This window comes from Neopsephotus bourkii, unplaced genomic scaffold (assembly GCF_033783945.1).
Source record: "Neopsephotus bourkii isolate Nb327-2 ecotype Australia unplaced genomic scaffold, CSIRO-AGI_Nbou_v1 NB_718, whole genome shotgun sequence".
Classification (NCBI taxonomy): domain Eukaryota; kingdom Metazoa; phylum Chordata; class Aves; order Psittaciformes; family Psittacidae; genus Neopsephotus; species Neopsephotus bourkii.
In genome coordinates, this window is record NW_026901217.1 from 2,398,056 (window position 1) to 2,421,201 (window position 23,146).

At 38.2% G+C, this 23,146-nt stretch overlaps 1 long non-coding RNA gene across 1 annotated transcript; it reads right to left on the reverse strand.

The window, feature by feature from the left end:
* Positions 1-2,766: 2,766 nt before the first annotated feature.
* Positions 2,767-9,225, reverse strand: LOC133212547 (uncharacterized). Its single transcript, XR_009725519.1, has 3 exons — positions 9,130-9,225; positions 7,901-7,950; positions 2,767-5,539 (listed from the first exon to the last, which is right to left on the reverse strand). It is a non-coding gene; the product is annotated as an uncharacterized LOC133212547 (long non-coding RNA).
* Between the last annotated feature and the right edge of the window lie 13,921 nt (positions 9,226-23,146).

Here is a 23,146-nt window from a genome sequence, read left to right on the forward strand (position 1 = left end):
TCTTTAGAATAGTTGCCATACAGAAGACCTATGAAAATGTGCATAACCTCTGAATGGAGGTAGGAATTTCCAGTGAGTCCAGAAGATGGGAGAACTCTACTACATACATGTGAAATTGTGCTACACAAAAAGCCAGGTATGTACAGGCTCACTGCTAATTATTTTCCTAAAAATAGGATTTTCAAAGCAAAAATTCAAACCATGCCATTGCAGACAAAAGTCATATTGTCCTTAAGAAGAGCTAGTAAGTAGTCTTTTTTCATGGCACTTTTTTTCCCCCAGCAGTTTGTGCAAATAAAATATGAGTGATTCAAGTCCTAACACTTACAGGCACCAATGGCTTAATTATTTAACAGATTCTGGACTGCTGATATTTCCAGCCTGTGGACTTAGTTACAAACTCAAACCTAGGGAATTGTGTTACTGAAAACAGATTATTAAATAATGAAATACAGGCTTTGAAAAGCCTCTGAGATGTTTACCTTTAGGAATAAGACCGGCATTAAGAGATTTCTAATAAAATATTGAATGAATTAAGGGACTTCCTTTTTCTGTATGTGGAGGTTACATTTAAATCCCCTCACTGCATAGCAGCCTTAGGCAACACAACCTGACTTGACATTCTGTTGCCTTGAAAAGGATGAAGAAGTCAGGTTTGTCTACATGAAAGGCAGGCAGGACTCTTCCTTCTGCTCTTGTTATCTAGGCTCCCTAGTTGAGTAGGGCTGTAGTGATTGAACTAAAAACCCTAGAAAAACTTTACCTGACTTTCATTGTATTTTAAATGTACGTGTGTTTATTTTCTGGCATTGAAGCTATATCAAACCTAACTTTTGTTTGTGAGGCTCATAGCTGAAGCAATCTTAAGCCATGTCAAACCACAAAAGTGTTTGAGGCCAGCATCTCCAAGGGCAAGAGGTGCTGGCCATCAATGAGCACAAAAAGAGAGTAAAGGCCTGCAGGGTCACTTGCTAAGTCAGACATCAGTGAAAGTCAAGAAAAACAGGTTGCTACTGTGACTCTCTAAAAGTTCTTCTAAAGAGCTAAAGGAAAAAAAAAAAAAAACAACACAAAAACAAACCAGGAATTTTGCAAACATGTTCCAATAATTTTATCCTTTCTAAGCATTAATCTTCAAATATATTTTCAAAGGTAAGAAACATTACAACCTAGACTTTGTAAAACTGCCGAAGACCTGACTCCGTGATCTATTATCAGCATTGAAAAGGTCACTTATTCTTTCATCATAGCAACTTCAAATATCAGTCATAGGTACACATCTTTTAGCATGTGAGTTTCAGCTAACCATCTGATTCTCTCCCTGACCACCTTTTTATCAAATACTGGCAGCCAGCTCCTGTCACTGCACCTTTTCCTGACACACAAAGAAAGTATTTGGCTGGTATAGCCATGTGATAAGGCATAAAAGGGTGCATGCATTCTCCCAGGTGCAGGCTGTCAAACACCAGCTCTGCTTTTCCTGCCTCCCCCCGAACTCCCAAAGAGTGCACTAAGTTTGGCTGTCAAGACATAACTGCCTTAGCGATAATGACTGTGACAGCAATAGGTGACACTGCTGGAATCTTCCGTGTTACTGACACAATATATGACTACCGTGATAATGCCAACTATTGAAATATCTGCAAAACAAGTCAAAAAGGTATCTGCAGATACTTAGGGGGATTTTCCTTCTCTTTACAAGTCTCCTGCTTGAGAGAATTTGATCTCACTGGGAAGCGCTGTGAAGGGGTCTGTGACCCCTCCAGGCCTTGACTGTAGAAGTTGTGTGAAGTGTCACTGGGACACAGAGACCCACTCCTTGTCTTCTTCTCCCATACCTTCAGATCCTACACCTCAGCACAGGATCACTGTTCACTCCTTGCTTAGGATCTATTTTCCACAGAAAAAATATTCTGGCCTTTTATTGGTCAAAAGGTGAAGGGCTGATGGTTGAGTCTGAAAGGAGTAAAGCCTAACTTCTCTCTATTCCTCCCCCAGGTTGTTGTGGAAAACCCTGTTCTGCTTCCAGGGGAGGATAAGAGACAGAGTAGCAGGAACCAGCAGAATGAAAATGGCCACTTCAGGGTATATCATTTAGACTGTGCCCAGTCTTGTGATGCGTGCTAAAAGAAATTATACAAAACTATAATCATAGACATCCTGGTGCAGAAATATCCCCAAGTTCTTTCTGCTATTATTTATTTACCATATTGGTTTTAAGCTGGCACTCACAAATTTCAGCAGCATAATTATTTTCCTGAAAAATCTTGCTTGAGTGTATAAAATTGCTTGCAATAATTTACCTTTCTTCTACATCATCTCAGAGAGAGCAGAAAGCATAATAAAAGTGTGATTGTCCATCAATGCTGAAAGATATGTATCCAAAAGGCTGTTTAAACTAATTGTATAGATAGTCTCGTGTCAGCTGGCTTACAAAGAAATAAACTTCATGCTCTGAGACATGACAGTAGCATACTACTGAAATGAAGGGAAAAAGTGAAGAGAGAGAAGTAATCTTTTCTTTCACCAAAAATTAAATAATTACAACCTTCCCCAAAACAGAGGATAGAAGACTCAAATCTATAATGAACTGAATTAAATTAATCCCAAATAAGGATCAACTTTGCCAATTTTAGTCAGACCTAGGAGCTCATTCCATCAAGATGTCAAAAAGTAGAGTGTACTAGTTGAGAACAGAAAAGTTAACAAGATTAAGGCATTACTGAATACCATACAATTATATTAAGTTGTGAAAATACATTTTCCCAGAATTCTTTTATAGATTGTTTACAATGTTAATTGAAATCACAAGAAGTCCCAGGCTGTTTTCCAAAAGTAAAATATAATTGTACCTCCTCACCCTGCTTCACGTGCAATTGTACTGAATTCCAAGCACTCATTGAAGTCTTATTAAAAAAAACAACCAAATAAGCAAAAAAACCCCACCACATGAACAACTTTCTGTTCCATGAGGACAAAACGCCTGATTTACAGTCAAAAGAAAGAAGAAAACATTTTCTTACAGACTGATGTTTTACAGTGTGTTTTACAGTTGAATTAGCCAACCCCCCAAAAAAAGAAAAAGAAAAAAAAATTCTTTAAATTCTGCTGGAAAAATTATTCACCTAAATCTTTAGCCTTTGGTTACACCAGACACTATGTGGCAGCCTGAAAAACCACAAAAACATAAGAAACACCCTACTAGGGTTCAGCTCATCTAGCCAAGTATTCTGTCCCCTCTTCAAGAGCTTTTGTTGGGTTTCGCAGAATCCACTTGGCTAATCTGTCTTCTCCATAGCTTTGTAAAAACAAATTATTGAACGTTCCAGACATTTCAGTCTTCTTGCTGTGCTACAGCCCCATCCTCTTAACTGTTTCAGTTTCCTTTCTCTGTACGTCCTTTAACTGCAGTCTGTACTTTTAAAGCTGGGGAGACAATTGCCACACACAATATTTAAGATGCAAGCAAAGCCAAATTTTCATATAGTAGCAAAGCAATGTCAGCAATGTCCTCTGTCTTTTTCTTGGTACTATCCCTGATGATGACCCAGCATTTCATATTTGAAGGGGCTGCCTTACAATTATATAACTCCCATCTTGTTTTATTTCCTAGATGTTTTAATTTCATTAGCAAAGACCCTATTATACTGCAGCAATCACTGTCCTTATTCAAGGGCGCAGACAGGTGTTACCCACATAGTTTTGATTTAAGGCCTGATGCAGAAGTTTCCATAGTAAGGATCCAGTCACAGGACTGCAAATTGGCCCAACTCTTCTGCATGGACAAATATATAAGACATTTTATTTTTTTCTGGCACAGAAAGAAAGTTTAAATGCAACTTAAAACAGTTTTGCACACTAAATCAAGGCTTAATACCTTTCGCCCTTGTGATGACTCCATCAGTCGTGGCCCAGGTATTCTTTCAGCATGTCTATAGGCTGCAACTACCCTTGTTCTTAATGAGGACAAACTGAATTTGACGCTGACTGAGTAGTAGCTCAAAATGGCTTCCCCAAAAGAAAGCATTTCTTATTCTTTCCTTGAAAGGTCTACAGCACAGAGACAAAAAGCCATACCAAAGAGCTCCATGCATATTTTCCTTTAGCTATACTTCAATCTTGCCTAGCATGAAGTTGGTAATACCCCTTATTCCAGCTAATCCTCATCTGCGGTAGGGGATCATATCAAAAGGCCTGGATTCTTCAATATGATTGAAAGACAGATAAGTAGGAAAAGCTTAAGGGGATCACTGTGTAAGAGAATACCTCTGTCTCATACTAACACAAGGGAAAGCCAAAAAGGCTGTAAGGTAAAAAAAAAAGAAATAAAATTAAAAAAATCAGACCCATTCGGATCTACAGACTTGGAAATCCAAGACTTGTCAGATCAGTCAACTTTCATTTCTATGGACATCTTGGTCACATCTTTCTCTGAATCTCTCATCTTCTTTTGTTTTCCCTCTAAGAAGTCATTCCCAATAATTGTTCCTGTACAGTTGCTACTCCCATGACATACTCCCTGTCAGAATTTGTCTCTGTACTCATCACCTCAGCTGGGATAGATTGTTTGGCACGGGATGTGTGACTTACGCAAAGGTCATTAATTCTTGATACATCTGCAAAGCTCTTGATCTTAGTCTCAGTCTTTCAAGCAAACTTTTTAAAAAAGAAAGGGAAAGGAAGGTTGCAACACTAACTTACCTTTTTGTCTGCCAGCAACAAAGGAACCAATTGACAAACCTCTGTCCCACCTCTGCGTGCCTGTGCAAGTGAGGGGGAAAGTAAAGAAACTCTCCTTAATTCTATTTCCAAGAGCTACGAAAGTTGCAATCATTACAGCTGAAGGATGTCAGGGCTATTCAGGACTCAGTGCGATTTTTTATTCAATAGTTTCCAAAAAAGACATTGACCTTTCTTAATCTTAGACAACATTGAAACACCTACATATTGTTTCTCTGGAAAAGAAGTGACATGCCATGGATATCTCTTTTGGATTATTTGTGAAATTACTTCTTCACAGATACGGTCTTTGCTGCACTGTAAAGAAGTAAGTCTCTTCCCAAAGAGGAAGAGATTAACATAGGCTTGTTTCCCTTGCAGCTTACAAAGACAGTCCTTGAAGTAAATATTTTGGCAAAGCTCTGTTTAAATCAAAATAAATGCAACTGTTAACCCTTTATAGCCATAAATGCAGGTAAAAAGTCTTCTTATTGACCAAATCCAATGTAACTGTAATTGCTCATGTTTTCTGAGGATCTAGTCCAACAGCTTCCAGAAGCTCACAGGAAACATCTCAAGTATAAACACACAGCGTTTACTGGCACCAGAGCAGCATACTTCCATCTAACACAGATGCAGAATATAATGTGCTAGCAAAGAGCAACTAAAAAATTACTTTCATTTCCCCGATACGTCCGATCACCAGTTATGGGCTGAATCCATGATGCATTTATCAGAGAAATCTACAGAGTTGAAAAATAACAGAAACCTCACCAGATACACTGAAAAGGGTCAGGATGTTTCCATTCATATGCTGTATCTGGGAAAACACAAAACAAAGCAAAACAAACAAGCTTTGATTTAGAAAATAATACATGTTTCTCTGAAACTCTAATTTGTTGTTAATAAAATATTATTTTATTTATAAGGCCATTTCAGTTGCTCACACAAAATTTTTTCTTTGGCAGCTTTTTTTCTCTTAAAAGCATGATTTCTCTCTTTTCCTTTGTATGAAATTACGGTGTCATAAATACCAGTATGCCTTCTTGAATTAATTTAAAATACAAGAGGCACTGCTACATACTTCACAGCATTTATCTTCAAGAACTACATAAGCAGGAAGTGACCTGCAAGTGTCATAAATAGACGGCTTTATTTTTATTTTCTTTAATAATCTGGGCAGACAGTATTCACATGTCAGAATCACAGTTATGCGCAATGAACCTTTGAACAATTGTCCAGTGCATCCAGATATGTCTGATAGTTGGGCCAAGACATTCTAGTGTTCTTCAATATTTATGTCAGTCTATGATTGACTGGTTGGTGGAGATTTTTGTCAAGTATTTTCAGAGCTGAGATTTTATTAACATGAGTTGTCTATTGTGAACAGATGGTAATAGAAGAGATGAGAAAAACAGCTCTTTTGATTTGCAGAGGAGACTCTCTTTCCTATTCTAGGGACTGTGGAGTGTGGCTCCATCTAGATTTCTAAGAAGCACTGAGCTCCAAGAAACTCAGAAACATGCTATTTAATGCATATGGCTCATCTCACCCTTTGCAGAATCACAGAATGGTTGAGGTTGGAAGGGACCTTTGGAGAGCATCTGCCTAATCCCTGGTGCTCAAGCAGGGCTACCTAGAGCCAACTGCCCAGTGATGGCTTTTGAGTGCCTCCAGGGTGAGAGACTTGTCGTGGTTTAACCCACAGCCAGGCAGCTTGTTACCCACTCCCCCCCCTTCTTGCCCTCCCCCTACTCCTGGAGGGACGGAGAGGAGAATCAAAAAGAAATGCAACTCCCACGGGTTGAGATAAGAACAGTTTAGTAACTAAGGTATAACACAAATCACTACTGCTACCACCAATAATAGTAATGATAAAGGAAATAACAAGGGAAGAGAATACAACACCCCATCACCAGGCGACCGATAACTTGCCCCTCCAGCCCAACCAAGCACCGAGCGATACCTCCTCCAACCCTGCAGTCCACCTGCCCTTCCGGCTAACTCCCAGTTACCTCCTGGGCATGACGTGCTATGGTATGGAATACCTCTTTGGTCAGTTTGGGTCAGGTGTCCTGTCTCTGCTTCCTCCCAGCTTCCCTCCTCCCTGGTAGAGCATGAGGCCCACAAAGTCCTTGGCCAAACCAAAACATCATTGTTTTTCAGCTCTGTTCCCAGCTGAAAGTCAAAACACAGCACTGCACCAGCTACCAAGAAAGAGAAAAATGACTGCCACTGCTAAACCCAGGACATTACTCCACAGCCTTGTTGAACAATGCCAGTGTTCAGTTGCCCTCGCAGTATAAAAGTGTTTTCTGCAGTTCAGGCAGCACCTCCAGCGTTTCACTTGGTGCCCACTGCCTCTTGCCATGGCACTAAGCACCACTGAAAAGAGCCTGGCTCCATCTTCTTTGCACCATCCTTTCAGGTATTTATACACATTGATAAGGCCATCCCTGGTGTTCTCTGATACAAGAGAGATGGAACTGCTGAGTGGGTCCGGAGAAGAACCACCAAGATGATTGAGGGACTCTCATGAGGAAAGGTGAAACTGTTCAGTTCAGAAAAGAGAAGGCTTGGGTGGATCTTATCAGTGCTGAATAAAAGGGAAGCATCAGCACAATCCTCCCAGTGTAGCTCACCAAAAAAAAATACATTACATACAAAACACATCATCATGATAAAATATAGGACACAAATTTCACGAAGTATTCTGTAATAGAAGTCTGAGCTTCAATTTTGTGGCAACCTAAGTAAGTAGCCTACATTTGATTACAGCTGATGCCAGATACAAAGCCAGAGTGTGACCGTAACAATGGAGAGTAGAACAATACACACGAAATCTACCAAGCGGTTATACAAATGGATGAGACACCTTTTCTACTGCGACATCAGGGAGCAATTGTCCCCTCCAGCATCCCAAAATAGAAAAAGATGTTGGCATGGGAAAGAATAAGAGTATCTAGAAATGTAATACTCTATATTCTCTGAAGTGGGGTAGCTTTGGGGAGCTTTCTACTCTGCAGAGAAATAAAGCTCTTTCATGCTTAAGGTGAAATTTCCCCCTAAGCTGCCTAGGGGTTGATGTAGCAATGCACTGGCCTGAATCTGGACTATAAATAATTTGCCCTAGTCTACAACTTAAAACTTTAAGTTTCAAAATAAATTAAGCTTGACTCACCTTGAAACATCCAATTCCTGTTGTCTTAATCGTTTTCATGGTATTATCACCTTTAGAAACATGAAAAGATATCATGTTATCCAGAAAGCAGACATGAAACAATGAGCTTGCATCTTTTAAATACATGAGGGATTTTTCTCCTTTCCTGTTAATTTTTAAACTGTCCTTATTTCCAAGGTTACAGGGCTTTTGTTTAGTTCATTTTCTAGTAATCTTTGCAAGTAGTAAATAAAAACTGCAGTTTTCTTAGTAGACATCTCTTCCAAAAATAAACCTTGCTTCCTGCTATTTATTGTGTTTGATTAGCTCAAAATAATTGCTCTCAGACTTTCATAGTCCATTACAGTGCTCTGCTCCCAAGACCTCCCCATAGCTCAACTTACAAAGAGCAAGAAATTGGCTCTTACACTTGCTGACATGTGGCTTGTAAAATCCGTAGGGAAGTCAGGTAGTGGCAAAGAGCACTTTAATCAAAGACAACAGCAAAGTACAACTTTCCCTCACTACAAGGACATCTGAACAATTCATCCTGATTTTCAAGCAGACTGGGTTGTCCTGCTTTTATTGAAGAGAATAAACAGGCTTCATTATCAATATAAATGTAAAGGGCCATGTTGCACACATAAGTTTAAATCAGGAAAGATTGTGCTCAAGTCAATGCAGCTAAGATGGTATAATGTCATGAGAACTAACTAGCAAATAATCTGTAATGAACATGACTTTTGACAACACAGACACATTTTGCTCACTGGAAACTGGCCTGATGTTTTATGTAATGCAAAGGATTTGATACTAGATACACACATACTGCCAGATTATAATCATGGGGTTTGGAACTGTTCTAGAAATGCATCTAGACACAACTCTACAGAAAGATAGTTACATGAACCCCTTTCAACCCTCTTTTCTGTTTCCTGCAAGCATGAAGAAATCTTCATTTGCCTTGCCTTAGAGACTCAGTTAATATCACAGCTAAAACTTTTAAAAGCTACAAAGAAGTTTCCACAATGTATTTGAGACTAAACTACAAGACTGATTTTAGTCTATGAACCAGTTAGCCCCATGGACTTTTTTCAGTTTCCATTTGATCAAGAGTCCTGATCTGAGAGGAGATCACTTCTGTTGTTCCAGTTAAACTATTTAACATTGAACAAAGTCCAAGCAATGCAGAATACCACAAGAACATTAATTTCCAGAGAATAAAACTTTAAATGATTACATGAACTCACTGAAGTACTCCTACAACTGAATAAACCTTTGCAACTTCTGTTTGAGTGGCCCAGCTGTCCCTGATTTCTTTTTAACCTCTGCAGAATTCAGGTCCTAGAAGGAAGGAAGATAGAGCAAGGAGAAGGGCCAAGTTATTTGTTTGTTATATCCATGTTATCAAAAATTATACAATCTTTCCTCTGGGTTTTATTTGAGGGGGTTTTTTTGTTTAGTTTTTTTCCTTCCATAGAAGAAAAACATTTATCTGGGAAGAGAGTTCCACAGAAATTAAGCTCTGTTTGTATGACCATTTCTCCCTGAATATTCTGTCAGGAAGGATGGTAGTGTGGGATCAGCTAGGAGCCATCACAGAAATTCACCAAACTAGACCAGCTCTACCTCTTTTACTTACTTTTCTTCAGCATATTTTTCCCCTTTTGGGGTCCCATTAGATACACAAAACTTCATTTGTGTAATGTCTTCAGCCTAAACCACTAGCAGGATTTAGCTGGCTTGCTCCATTGTCTCTCTGACAGATAACATGGGCCTTTAATTAGCATAAAGACTGATTTACATGGTAGTCAATTGACAGAAGAAACAATCACAGTCCTGCATATGCTAGTATAAGGCAGTAGAAATATTCAAAATGCCCCTCAAAAACTACCAAAAAAGATAATAAAACCTACTAATTTTCTAACCATTTAGCATTTATTTGACGTTTTGGGGTTGTTTTTTCTATATACAGATTTTAAACACAACTACATTTGAAATTTGTAACTGTGTATTAGTAATAGTATAAACCTGCATGAACTTTATTCCCAGACTGATGGATTTTAATCCTATAATCTTGCCAAGAGAAACATTTCACATTCACTGCAGTAAACAAGAGCTCTACAAATGTAGAAGGAAGTCATTTTCCAGATGTTACTATTTGTCTTACAAGTCTGCCTTTGACTTTTGCTTATTTTCTCTTGACCTTGTAGGCTTCTCCCATACACACTTGGCACAGAAAAACAAATGTGAAACCTTTGAAAGCCAGTTGTTATCCAGTTAAAAAGTTCCTTGAGACCTAATACATAAGCCTTTTGTCAAGAGAGCTATTCATACCATTTGACCACCACAAAAGGATTGCTATGCCAGGTTCCTGACTTTTCCGAAAATATGCCATATACTTTCACACTTGCAGCTTTTGCAAGGTTCTTCAACGTACTGAACAAATAAACCAAACAAAATCCCAGTTAAGAAACACAGTTAAATTGCTTCATTCAGAATCACAGAAAAGAGAGATTAGATGGTCTGTGTTTACATATGACAATATAGCCTTGACGTTATTAAGGAAAGACTCTTGAGCAACAATACCAGTAATTCAACAAGTGAAATGAATATAGGCATTTCCATTTCAGACTTTTCAAATAACATTCTCCCTTTCCCTCCTAATAAACAGGAGACCACTGGTGGTCATAAAGCTACTCAGCATTTGAAGTGCATGTGGTCACTTACTGAATTATTCGTTCATATACATACAAGCATTCAGCACAAATTCCTGCTGTGTTAGATAAACCTGAGGGTCATGTGTGAATCACTGTTGCTAGATGTGTTTCACTGAACTAAGAACCTCCCTGTCACTCATCACAGATGGAGCTAGCACGTACCACCACTGATGCTATTGGGCTTCCAGAACCACTGTGCAGTTTCCAAAAAATTAAAAAGAAGCATCTAGAGTAATAGTCTGAAAGCAGCTGTTGTAAATAGAGGAAGAAAATACAGAACAAGTTGCAAAAAGCACTTTCTTCTACACCACCATTTCAGATTGCCTGGGCTCTGTTTTTGATGGCTGCATTTTAACAGCTACAGAAGAACATGGGGGACATGCTGCTATTTAATTGTGTGTGCAGAAGATGAGATTTAGACATGAACTTTTAGCACTTTTTCTTCTGTTATCATACCACTTTTCTCCCAGATGCCTACTAAAAATATTTAATAGCATGGGAAAAGAGAGTTGAAACAAAAACAGAGAATATTCAGAACCTCAGCTCTCTATGTGCAACAGTACTAAAAGGACATTTCTGTCCATATCTGTGGACAGAGGGCAACTGGTAGAGAGTTGTGCATGTGAGATAGATGGGAGGAAATCACACACCAGATTTTTTGTTGTTACTTGACAGTAGAGGACTGGCCCTCAGGAGAAGCTTTGCTACACTCAAACTTAGTGAAGGACCGTTCCCAGCCCTATGGTTTTGGCCAATCAGGGCAAAAAGGTGGAACTGAAAAGAAAGCGAAAAGCAGCCTGAGACTGAAATCAGCCCAGGCAACAAACAGGATGCAGCTGGACTAAAGGAATAGCCTAATTCAGCAAAAATGCTTTGACCAGGACTGTAACCGTGGGGCCAGTCACTGAACAAAGCAGAAGAGACTGAGATTCACACATACTGCATCCAAGAACAGACCACCACCCAGAAGCAAAAACATCCTAGTTGGGACTAATACACTGAGTCAGCTGGGGCTGCAAATCACAGCAGAGGATATTTAAGCCTGTAGGTATTTGAGGCTGTGTATAGCTACAATACACATAATGTCTTAGATTCATCGTAGAGAATCCGAAATGGTCCTTCTCTCTGAGTTTTTGTTTCTGTTTAGACAATTATGTACATTTTTATCTCAATGCAGCATGTATGGCTGTTAGTAATGGAAAAAAAATAAGGCATTTGAACCTAGAATGGCCTTGCATAAAGAATTCAATGTCACATTCCCTAGGAAGATACGGGGAAGGAGATTGATATTACTAATTCAGGTAAGACGAAGAATGGAGATGTGGCCATAGTTAAGGCAAATAGTTTAACTTCAAGTGACTACGTGAATCAACATGAAGTCCTTGGATTTAAGTTTGCCTTTCACTGAAGCTCTTACATCACTGTCAGTTCACTCCAGAAATATTCTTTCAGGGCATATAAGTATTTTTAAGAATTGCAACATTTTAATCTCATCAGTCCTGTCCAGTCTCCCTGAAAACCTGAACAGTCATTTTGTCTTAGATACAAATACTTAAAAAATTGGAATGGAAGAACTTAAAACATATCACAGAATGAAATAATAGCTAGAGTTCATATTTAACAGACCTTTGAAATAAATGCACTAGCTTCCTTAGTAATTAAGAGTTTTATTTAGGTTACACCTGTTTTCACATAAATACATTGCTAATCAAAGGTAAATAACCAGAAAGCCACATGGGAAGATGAAGATAGTTGTAGCTGCTTGAGATATGGCTAACAAAATCAGCATCTACTTTACACACGCACACACATATGTACTTTTGTTCCCCTTTAGGTCTTTAAAATCCTGTTTTCTGTGATGTGCATCTTACTTTTCAGAAGCAATACATGTGCATTTGCAAGAGCATAGATCAGAGACAAACATGACTAAAGAAAAAGAAAAAGAATAATTAAGTTAAATGACTCCCAGAAACTACAAAACCAAACAAACAAACAAAAAAACAAGCAAAACAAACTCACTGATAAAACAAAAGTCAGAGAATTTGCATTTTTTTCCCTTCAGTATGCTGGGAACAGATTTTAGAGATGTGCACACAAGTAACTTGAATGTGTATGTCACATCGGATTACATGAATAGGAGTGTTAGTAAAATAATCCTTGGTTACTTTTCCTGGTGAACTGTCTCTTTGTGTTTGCACAGCATCTGACCACAAGCTTGCAAATAATAAGCTGCCTTTTGGGAAAAAGGCAGCAAGAGGCGCTTATGTCAGAAACAGAGAAAAGTCATGTGTGTGGTGAGTGACAAATAAAAGTTTTAATTAGCATCTTGGAAAATCAATTTAGAAAACTCTATGAATGATGAAGAACCTTTTTATAAAGGCTTAAGTTGTTTTAGAAATATTTTGATGGATGTATATTCAGAAAAGAGTATGGCTGGGGAGGGAAGAAAGAGGCAAATGAAAGCAAAACTACTAGAGGGGAGAATATATTTTGAGGTAAGGTTTTACTCCCATTGTTCTCTTTCCAAAGCCATCAGAAATACAAACCCTACTTTTCCACTCCCTTCTTTCTAACGAATAGATAAATACCAAGTTAGAAGATAAATGAACATTAAATATACATAAAACTAAAAGGGGCATAAAATTATAGGAAAAAAAATAAAAGGCACTTTTGATTCAGTCTCACATCAACTATTACTTGTTAATACACTGGTTTTGACTAAGATGCCCAAGAATATTGTTCTAGTATATACCTGATAGACATGTCTGATAACTGAACAGCCATAGTTATCAGTACCTCCTTTTCACTAAGCTTTGGTAAATATTTTGTATGAATGGAAATAATATGAAAATGGAGTTACTTAAGTTATTCTCTAAGTATGGATGCTTAGCAGAATATTTTCTAACTATTTGAGGTGAAAACATGGCTGTCTTCATATGAGGTAGCTAAAACCTATATGACACAGCTAGACTTATAATATGCTTATGCATTGATTCAGTACTTGGAGTACATGCCACTATCCTTTCTGAACTGCATTTTGCTTGTAATATATTTAAGCTCCAAAAGCATAGATTTGTAACACCTGAGCTGGGTTGCAGAAGGTCTACTCTTGCACCCATTGAAAAGCTCCATAACTGCAATGGAGATTGAGTTCTTCCTGTATAATATTTTGTATAAATTTTGGTTTTTTTTAAAAAAGCAGGAAAAAATACCCCAGTGATTTGTAATCAAAACCAAATGAATTTGCACAGCAGATAAAGAACAAACAAACATCCGAAACACAAAGTGTGAAGTTTTTGTTGTTTCTGCGTTACAAATAGGCTTTTTTGTATTTTTCTCTGTCAAGTTCACTGCTGCTTTTGTGGAGTGTAGGTCAGGGTATTTCAGTAGTGGTAAGTATCACAATTCTCACATCGAGTTGTGCCAAAAGACAGGCAGGAGCAGGGGAAGACTGGGAGACAGAAGTCTGCTTATTAAACAAAATAACAAAGGAGAATTTTGCTTTGAAAGAGTCATGGAAAAACACTGAGCTCCTCAGTAGTTCAGTTAAGTCATTTGCTTTAAATGCAGCAGTATTTGTTAAAAAGAGACTAGAAGAAACAAGCTGAAACAATGAGAATGGTGCTGTGGTCTGGGCTAAGCGGTAGCACATGGAGCAAGGGTTCGGCAGACCACTCTGAAACAGGGATCTGCAGGTGAATACGTGAGACTGTCTCTTAATTTTCCAGCTAACTTTCTACTTCTGACAAAATAATGGGCAAAAAGCATGGATGTGATCTTCAGAAGTGGTTAGGAGGATACTTGTAGCATTGTATGCCTAATTTTTTTAATGCAATTACCTGTGAGCAGGAAATGCTCCTGCTTGAACTCTAAGTCCTATTCATTCTTTTATCTACAAAGTCTTTGCTATTGAGCGTGGCCTAATAATTACAGTGAATCAGACCCAAGAGAGCTGGATAATTGCGTACTTGGAGAAACAGCAGCTTCAGGCCCTTTTGGGAGTAACAAAGCAAGCTCAGCTTGGTGTGAATGTAGCCATTTTTATTTAGAAAACAGAAAAACAAAACCAATATGGTACACATTTAAATGACTCAAAATTACTGGGATTGCTGTAAGAACTGAACTGTAAACCAAAATCCTAACTGAACAGATACATTACTAGGGAATCAATGAGGCTACATGCAAACATGCTGCTAGTGTGCTTCCAAATCCATTGTGCTGTCCTATCCTTTCACCATGATTTTGAATTCACATTGAGTGTTCATCAAGCCCCAGCCTCCACACCAGCTTTGTACAAACTAGTGGGCAGGAAGAAGTGGCACACATGCTAGGGTAAGGATGTGGCCACAACTAGCATATGCACTTTTTTGTGTTTCACAGCACACACAAAACCATAAAGCCATTGCTTCATGCTATGCAATTAATGTATCAATCCTTTTGCTGATCAGGGATACATAAAATGATTATTTAGTTTGCTGATTATAAGAAGAGTGGAGGATTGGTAAAGAGGACAGTTTGCTGAACTGGACTTTCTCAGCATTTGGATTTCTTGAGTATATATGAGCAACATATGGCTTTTTTTAAGGTCTAAATAAAAAAGTAAACTTAAATATACAAACCAAAATGTTGTCTTAGAAAAACATGACACTGGATAGGACTAGAAAGTTTAGAGGATATAGCTAGCTATTAAGTGCCTGGTGTACTGGTGTGACCATAAAGGGCAGATGTAATCAATGGATACCTATGCAAGGGAATCTAGAGCATCAAAAGGAAATTATTATACCCCAGTATTTGGCAGAGGTATCATGCTAACAGAATACGATGTCCAGATCTGATATCCAGAGTCTACAGAAGGTCCTAATAACATAAAGATAGTTTTAAAAAGGGGTAACTGAGGTTCAGAATATGGGCAATAATATTTACGTGAAGTTTGAAAAAAATGTTTTAAAGGATGCATTTGAAAATTCACAGGTCTGCATGTGCCCTTCTGCATAGCCCAGCAGATACAAAACTGACTGTATGATACCGCCGTACTATGTTAAATTGCCAAGAGTAGTGGTTACCAAAACATCCCCCTTATTTCAAAACTTAGAGGAACCTGAAGGACAGGATTAGATTTGGATCCAGATGACATCCCAAACTGAGTTGGGAACAATGTGGAACCAAAAAAGCTGACTGGTACTTGGAGAACTGCATTACAGGACAGTTTGTTCCACTCTACAGGGAGGGCATCTATTTCCAACGCAAAATGCTTCTGTCATCTCTTCCCTCTTTTCCTCTGTACTTACACAAGTCCAAAGATGAACTGTACAATGGTTTGAAATAAATTATTTCTGTGGGAAGTTTCAAAGTTTTATGTTCATAAATTCTTTAATGTAATTTAACAGGTAGGTATTCAAACTGAATATTGGCATCACATAAAAATATAAATACATGTCACATAAGAACACTAATACTCAGGTCAAGGTTTTTATCAACCTTGCTTTGCATTGTACTGTAGGAGAAAGTACATTCTGGACTGTGTGTGTGGGAATCTTACTTGTATCAAAACCAGACTCATAAATCAGAGGCACAGATGGCTTTACTATTTAGAAAACAAAGATTAAACAAGTGATAATAGTCTGCTAAGCACAACAGTCCTTCTCCAGGCTTAACTACAAACATACAGTAAAGGATAACAGGACTGATCTTAACTGTGCTTTAGCAGTTATAAAACTGGGCTTAATTAAATGGAGGTTAAGGAAAGGGTTGAAAGAAAAACTCAGGAAAGAGACAACATGGACAGAACCTAAGAGAACAGCTGGCAGGTAGACAGGATGTTCTAAGCAGATGCTGTTGTGAACGTTAGCCAAGAAGAGAGCTGGATTTTGGCCAGAGCAACATGCGCAAGGATGTCAAGGAATGGGGACTCTGAAGTGGCAGACCTGAGGCTAAAGTCAAATGAGCTTCCTGAAAGCTGCATGGAGGGCTGCCTCTGTGTGAGCAAAGGGGTTTCAGTCTTCTGGAAGCAATGAAACGTTTTGATCTTTGAGATTAAATCAGACCGCATTACTGACGGGTCACTGAAACAACTCATTAGAGACATTGGCTGTACTTGTCTTGAGCAACAATTAAAGCTCATGTTTTGCAAGCTGGTGCTGACTATTTAAAAGGAACAAAGTGACAAGATAGACTTTAGAAAGATGCACAATATCTTATTTTATCCTTTTTGGTTTGGTTTGGCTTTGTTTATTGGGTTTGGGTTTGTTGTTTTTTTTTCCAATCCAACTGTCTTACAGAAACATCATTTTGTTTAGTTGGCTATTTTTCAGCAGGAACTTCCAGGGTTTCTCTGGGTTTTTTGGCAACTATATTTTCTCACAAAACATTCTTCCTGCCTTGTTTTTTTTTTTTTTTCCAAGAAGCTTTAATTACAATGATGGTGTTAAAAAATAATACTTGAAGATGATTTGTTTTAGAGATGTGTAAGTTAATGAAGAACCATGAAGTCTCTACCTGCAGGACTATTTGCAGTAGATGTTCTCTTACTCTAAATTGAAAATTAAATATTTTGATGACTTGCAAATAAATACAGCATGTATTAGTTAAAAAGCTGGTTTTCCTACTGGGCACTTGGCCAACCCTTAGGAAAGTGGTTATGGGTTCCCACTAAAGCACAGAGCATCTCCTGAGAATAGAGGTCTATCCATCATGAGCTCATATTAATTTTATGTTCCAATTCCCAGAGAAGCGTTTTGCTTTCCTTGCTCATTGTCTACCCATTTACTACATCAGAATAAAATCTCCTTATTTGATAATAATTACAACCTTGGATTTAAAAGAAAATTGTGTTTATGTAAGTTCCTTTCTGAAACAGAGCAAGAAAGAGAAAGAGAAGACAGAACAGAGAACTAAAGTATTGTGTACTAATATTCATATAGGAAAGAAAATCCATCATATTACATTAATGTGTCATTAATGTTAACACCCGCTTTTCCAAGTCAACAACCCTACTACAACTATCTGCCTTTTCTTTTTTCTAAAATAGATTCTAAATGATTAATTGTAAACACATGGGGCTGATCAGGTTTGCTTTGAAGCATTGCTTTTTCCTTCAAATGAAAGACGTTCATTTGAGCTACCTAGTATTGCTTCCTGAGCAGGATATACTTGAGAAGCAAATCTGTTCTGCAAGTTAGTGAGGAAAGAGTTCCCTGACTGATAATTGTTTCCTGGAATGTTTCAGCTGATAAATAACTTTAACGTATTTGAACCAATTTCCTATGTTAAATGATGTATTAGTGTCCAGGAAAAATTAAAATAAAAAACTATCTTCCACTAGCCATGGTAAAAAAAACCCCAAGATTTCTCTTTACAATTTGGAAATAATAAAAAGGTGTACAAGAACTATTTTCAGTATCATACTAACTCCCTGTACATTTTTTGGCCAGACTCTTCACCTCTCAAGTATTGTCTGTTCTTGCATAAAATGACATTGCTGTCCTTATTATTAGCTGTCAAAGTCCTCATATGACCTGTCTTACTAGACAGACTTGCAGATTCATCAAACATTAATTATCCTGTAAAAAGAAAAGTATTACAGTCTTCTTTGACCAGATAAGGTAAAAATTAAAGGACTGATTCAAAGAGAAGATGCAGGTATCTGAAGGGCAGTTTAAGCAGAATTTAGACAGCTAAATTGAGGTCAGTCAACAGAAAACGTTGGTAAACACAAACAAGAATCCAAACTGAAAACTGATCTTTTGAATTCCTGTTCTCTGCATGTCATTTATTACACCTGAATGCAATCAGTGAGGTGGAGGTAAATGAGAACCAAACCCCGGGCTATAAGCAGACAAATTAGAAAAAAAATAGGCCATAAAACTGTACTTGCTTTGTCCACACACCCTGAAATAGCAGTCATTAAACGTTCAATATTTACCTAAATTACCAGATAATACAGTGATATGCTACTCAGAATGCAGGAGTGTCATATTGCAACTACAATTTTTCTTTTAGAAAAAACAGATTCACTGTTTGTAAATCACTAACGAATAATAACCTCTTTGAGAGAAAATTCTCTCCTCTGAGAATAGGTAGGAATAAGTGGGAAGGCATCTGTGTGATATGCTTCTAGGTACTTCATTACATACCCATAGCCCATACCCATAGCCAGAGGTGAAGTATGCTATGGGCTTAAATGATTTATAACAGCTCCTCTTCTAGCACTTACCACATTGCATTTACTAAATATAGAGTGGGGCAAAAGGATAGTTCAAAGTGAAAAGGGGGTAAAGCTGTAACCGCTCTCTAAAAATGCACATTGATATATGTATTTTCCACATCCAGCTGGGCACAATTCCTTCCATACACCTTCAGAAATTTAACCACAGTTGGAAATTATTTTGTGTTTACTTTCTTCCTCATCCTTTCCATCCATTTTTTCTGTTCTTGATACCTACTGAACCTCTCTCCCTCTGAGGCTGCTCATATTTCTTTTTCTGTTGCAAAAGAGGTAAATTTTAGCTTGTTGCTGTGGCACAGAAAGAGGAAAGGGGCTGAGAAGTGAAGATGTTATGAGGAAAATCTCACACTGCAGGGCACTTTGTTCCTGAAAAAACATGGATAGGAGAGAATACAAAAGCAGTGATAATTTCTTCTAAGGGAGGAAGAAACAGCCTCTGCACAGCCGTAACCCATACAGTCAACCTTTAAGTCAGCAGCCATGGCAAGGGCACAAGGTAGAGATTTGTTTTTCAGTCTGAAAATCTTGTTTCCTTACACATAAGTAAACTAGACTGTTAGTCGCTATAAACTGCCTTCAGCAGCCAGTTACTATGTCTACTCTTTGGGACAGTCTATGACTGACTGAACTTGTTACACATCCCTTCCTTTCTTCTATTCTCTATCAAGGTGTTGTCAAACTACCCTAACAGCATCTGCAGCAAAGACAAACTGCTTTTAAGCCCTCTGATTTTATTGACACCCTTATTCACAGCCAACCAGCATAGCAGGAAACAGCTAAACAGCTGTGTAGATGCTCTCTAGCACATACCACTACTCTTAGACATATGCAAGGCCTGTGGATACTTACACAGGAGGCATCCGTGCAGTGATCCCATTCTTCAGTTCTTGAGGATTGCAGTTCACAACCAGGCAGAACTCCTAATTTTTGTACCTTACACGTATCCCTTTCCTAACTAGCCATAAAGCAAACTTCTCCATTTACATCACACCTGAAGTTCTTAGCCAAAAGCTGTCAAAGTTTACCCATCCTGTTATCAGCTGTAGACTTTGTCTGCCACCCATTTTGAAAAAATCAGAATACTTCCCTCCTCCTCCCAACCCATGCACCAAAACTCCCAGCCAAGCTCCCCAAGCAGTCCGGAGAACCTGGTCAACAAAATAGTCAGAAATTACTTAATTTCTTCAAGTGCACTTTTTCACTAGCAACCCTATCCAGACACAGATGCACTGAAGAACACCCTGAAGATAACTCTCCACAAAAAAAAAAGGCTAAACTCCATATTTAGCCCCGCTTACTTCTTACATGAAGTGTAGTATGCCCCCACACACTGTGGCTGGGAAATCACAAGAAAAACCTGTCCAAGACCCCTCACATACCTTGTACACTGTTATCCACAACCAGCCTGCATATCAGACTTTACAATCTACTTATGCTATGCTCTTTCCCTCCACAAGCCATGATTGTATGACCTAGAAATAAAAATGGTCCCATTCAGCCTACACAGATACCTGGCAGATAGTACTGTTAAGGGAAAGAAGGTTCTCCAATCATTATTAGGCAAAGTCTAATCCATAATCCCCAATTTTCAGACAAACTAGATTCTCATTTAGATTTGGCAAAATGAGAAAATCCATTCACCCTCGATTTCCATGACACTCTTTTGGTATAAGAGAGCTTGCTGGGAGCTACTAAGCTGTATTTAGGGGAGCTAGCAACAGCTCCTCTATTTCTGATTTTAGACCTAAGGGGTTTTAAAGTATTAGGCCTAGGGCTCAGTCCAGTATGGGCTGCAAGGCTTGATCAGATTTTGGCAGAGGGAGGAATGGAGGAGTAGTGGCATAAGAACAAATCTTACTATTCCCTAGTTAGTAGCAGTTGTTGATCTCATGCCTGAACTATGGGGCTGCACATTGGTTTGTGCTTAGACTGAGTATTCATGTCAAATCATTAGGGAACAGGTGGTAAGATCAAAAAGATCTGTTAGGGTAGGTATAGTTAGCACCTCCACAGATTTTGCAGTCATTTCCCTGCTATTTCCCCACAAGGGGCTTTATTTTACAATTAAGGTTGTGTTATGTTGCCAGAAACATTAGGGTCAATCCCAGGAAACAGTCCCTTCTCCCCCATCCCAATAGATCCACATTTCTGCGTAGTCAGGCATGTCCTGCCTGTGCCAAGTTACATCCAAATTCAGAAGTCAGCATACATTATTAGACACTAGGTATCTGAACACCAACTTGAAAGACAATTCTTATCTCACCTCTGACCCTAGCCTCATGACTCTTGCTGTCTCTAAACGAAAGTTTGCAATATCAAGCCTGTAGTATACTAGCTGTTCTACAGAGCAAAAAAAGCTGCTCCTGGCCTGAAAAGCCAGGAGAAAGCAAATACCAAAGTGCCAGAGGGCACATCATAATTCTTCTATGCTTTTATTTCTAACATGTACGAAAGAATCCACAAAAAAATGCTTTTGTCATAACTTAGGTCAAAAAGAGATGTCAAGGGAAGAATGAAAATCAAAAGGAATGGTCATAAGCAAGAAGCTTTCAAAACAAAGCATGTTTTCACCTCTGCAGCTAAAGCTGATTGAAGGATTAAGATCATAATCAATCACACGGTATCCCTACACTAAAGCTGAAATCCAGCAGGCCAAGAAAAAAGAGTGACGAACTGGGTATGTTTGCTTGCAGTATATGTAATTATGCAACATCAATAATCAGACTACAAAAAGAAGTGCTCTGCTATTAAAAGCTGCTCCTTCAGCTCATGTTCTGAGGTTTCCCAGCTGTAGATTCAGAATATTCTTGCAATTTAACAAAGGAAGTCAGAGCAAATTTATCCTGAAAACTCTGCACACCAGTCACCACATGAAAATTTCAGTGTCAAAAATTTTGGAGGTTTTGAAAGTTACCCTGCAAATACTGCATAAAAGCAAAACATACTTAGTTTACTGAAAGCACTGATGGGGAAATGTAGCAAATATTTTAAAAAGTACATATTCTTATTACTTTGTTTACCTAGAGATGATTCTTTGAACTTTTTTTGCTTCTTAGCTTATGTCTGGCAGTCAACAGAAAGTGTCCCATGACAGAAGTAGACCTGTATTTACCCTCATGCTCTGCAAATCTTCAGTTTGAGGACATAGTCCTTAGACAACTGAGTTTAGAGACAAATTGGTAAGCGAGGAACTAGATATTTTGAAGTTTGTATCTACACCATTCATCCTGCAACAGACAGAATTAAATCTCATAATATCTAAAGCAGCAAAGAACAAACCTGAGAAAAAGGTAGCTACTGATCATAGACACACTGGAAACCATATTTATCTGATTTTTCAGACGAGATACACATGTCCTGCAGCAGAAACCCTCTCAGTGAGACACAAAGCATCCTCAGGATTCATTCCTCAGGAAATAACATTTGCATTCAAGAATGCTTATTAATGCCTTTTCTTTAGTCACACATCAAGTTGCAATAAAAACTATTCCTGCAACGGGGTTAACTAGTAGACACTGCTTTCTTCCTGCAACTTCATTTTATGTTATCTACATGTAAGAAGAGTCATGAAATTGAGATCATAATTAAAAATATGAAAAGTAATTTTCAAGATGCCGAGGGGGATAGATTCATTCACACAAACACATGACTATCAGAAACCCTTCATTTTCAAATGAAAGCTAACCTAAGTTATCTCTGCAAATCAATTTCCAAGAGTTAGTACTTCAAAAATAAAACAAATCTCATTAATATTTACTCCTATAAAAGCAGCCTTGGTGAAAATGTTCCAGCTTGTTAGGAAGCTAAAATTTCACTGCAGTGAGAAGGGATGATCACACACACATTCAAGGACAAATCTCATGAAACTCATGTTTGACAGGAAATTGTACAGGAAGCTAATTTAGAGAGATCAAAACGAGGGTGGTATGTTCCCAGGACCCAGGGCAAGGCAGAAATCTTCCAGCTGAATTTTGTACATATGGCAATTTGATCCGAGTGGATATAGCAGTGAAGGGAAAGAAACAGTTGATTGAAAATGCAGAAAAAAAGAAAAATCAGCATGGGAATAAAAATTTAGTACTGCTGTAAAGAAGCCAAATCACAACCCCCCAAATCAGAACAAAAGCTACTTTATTTTAGTAGGGACAGAAAAAAACATAAATTTGGGATACATGCATCAGACACTGGCCACTTAAGTTATAGGATTTCAAGTTGCTATGCATGTGTTTTCATTTATCTTCTAGAGAGTATGAGAAATGCGCTCCTTCCTTAATACTGCAAAATGAAAACTGGAGCATGAGAGCAAAATACAGAGAGAAACCA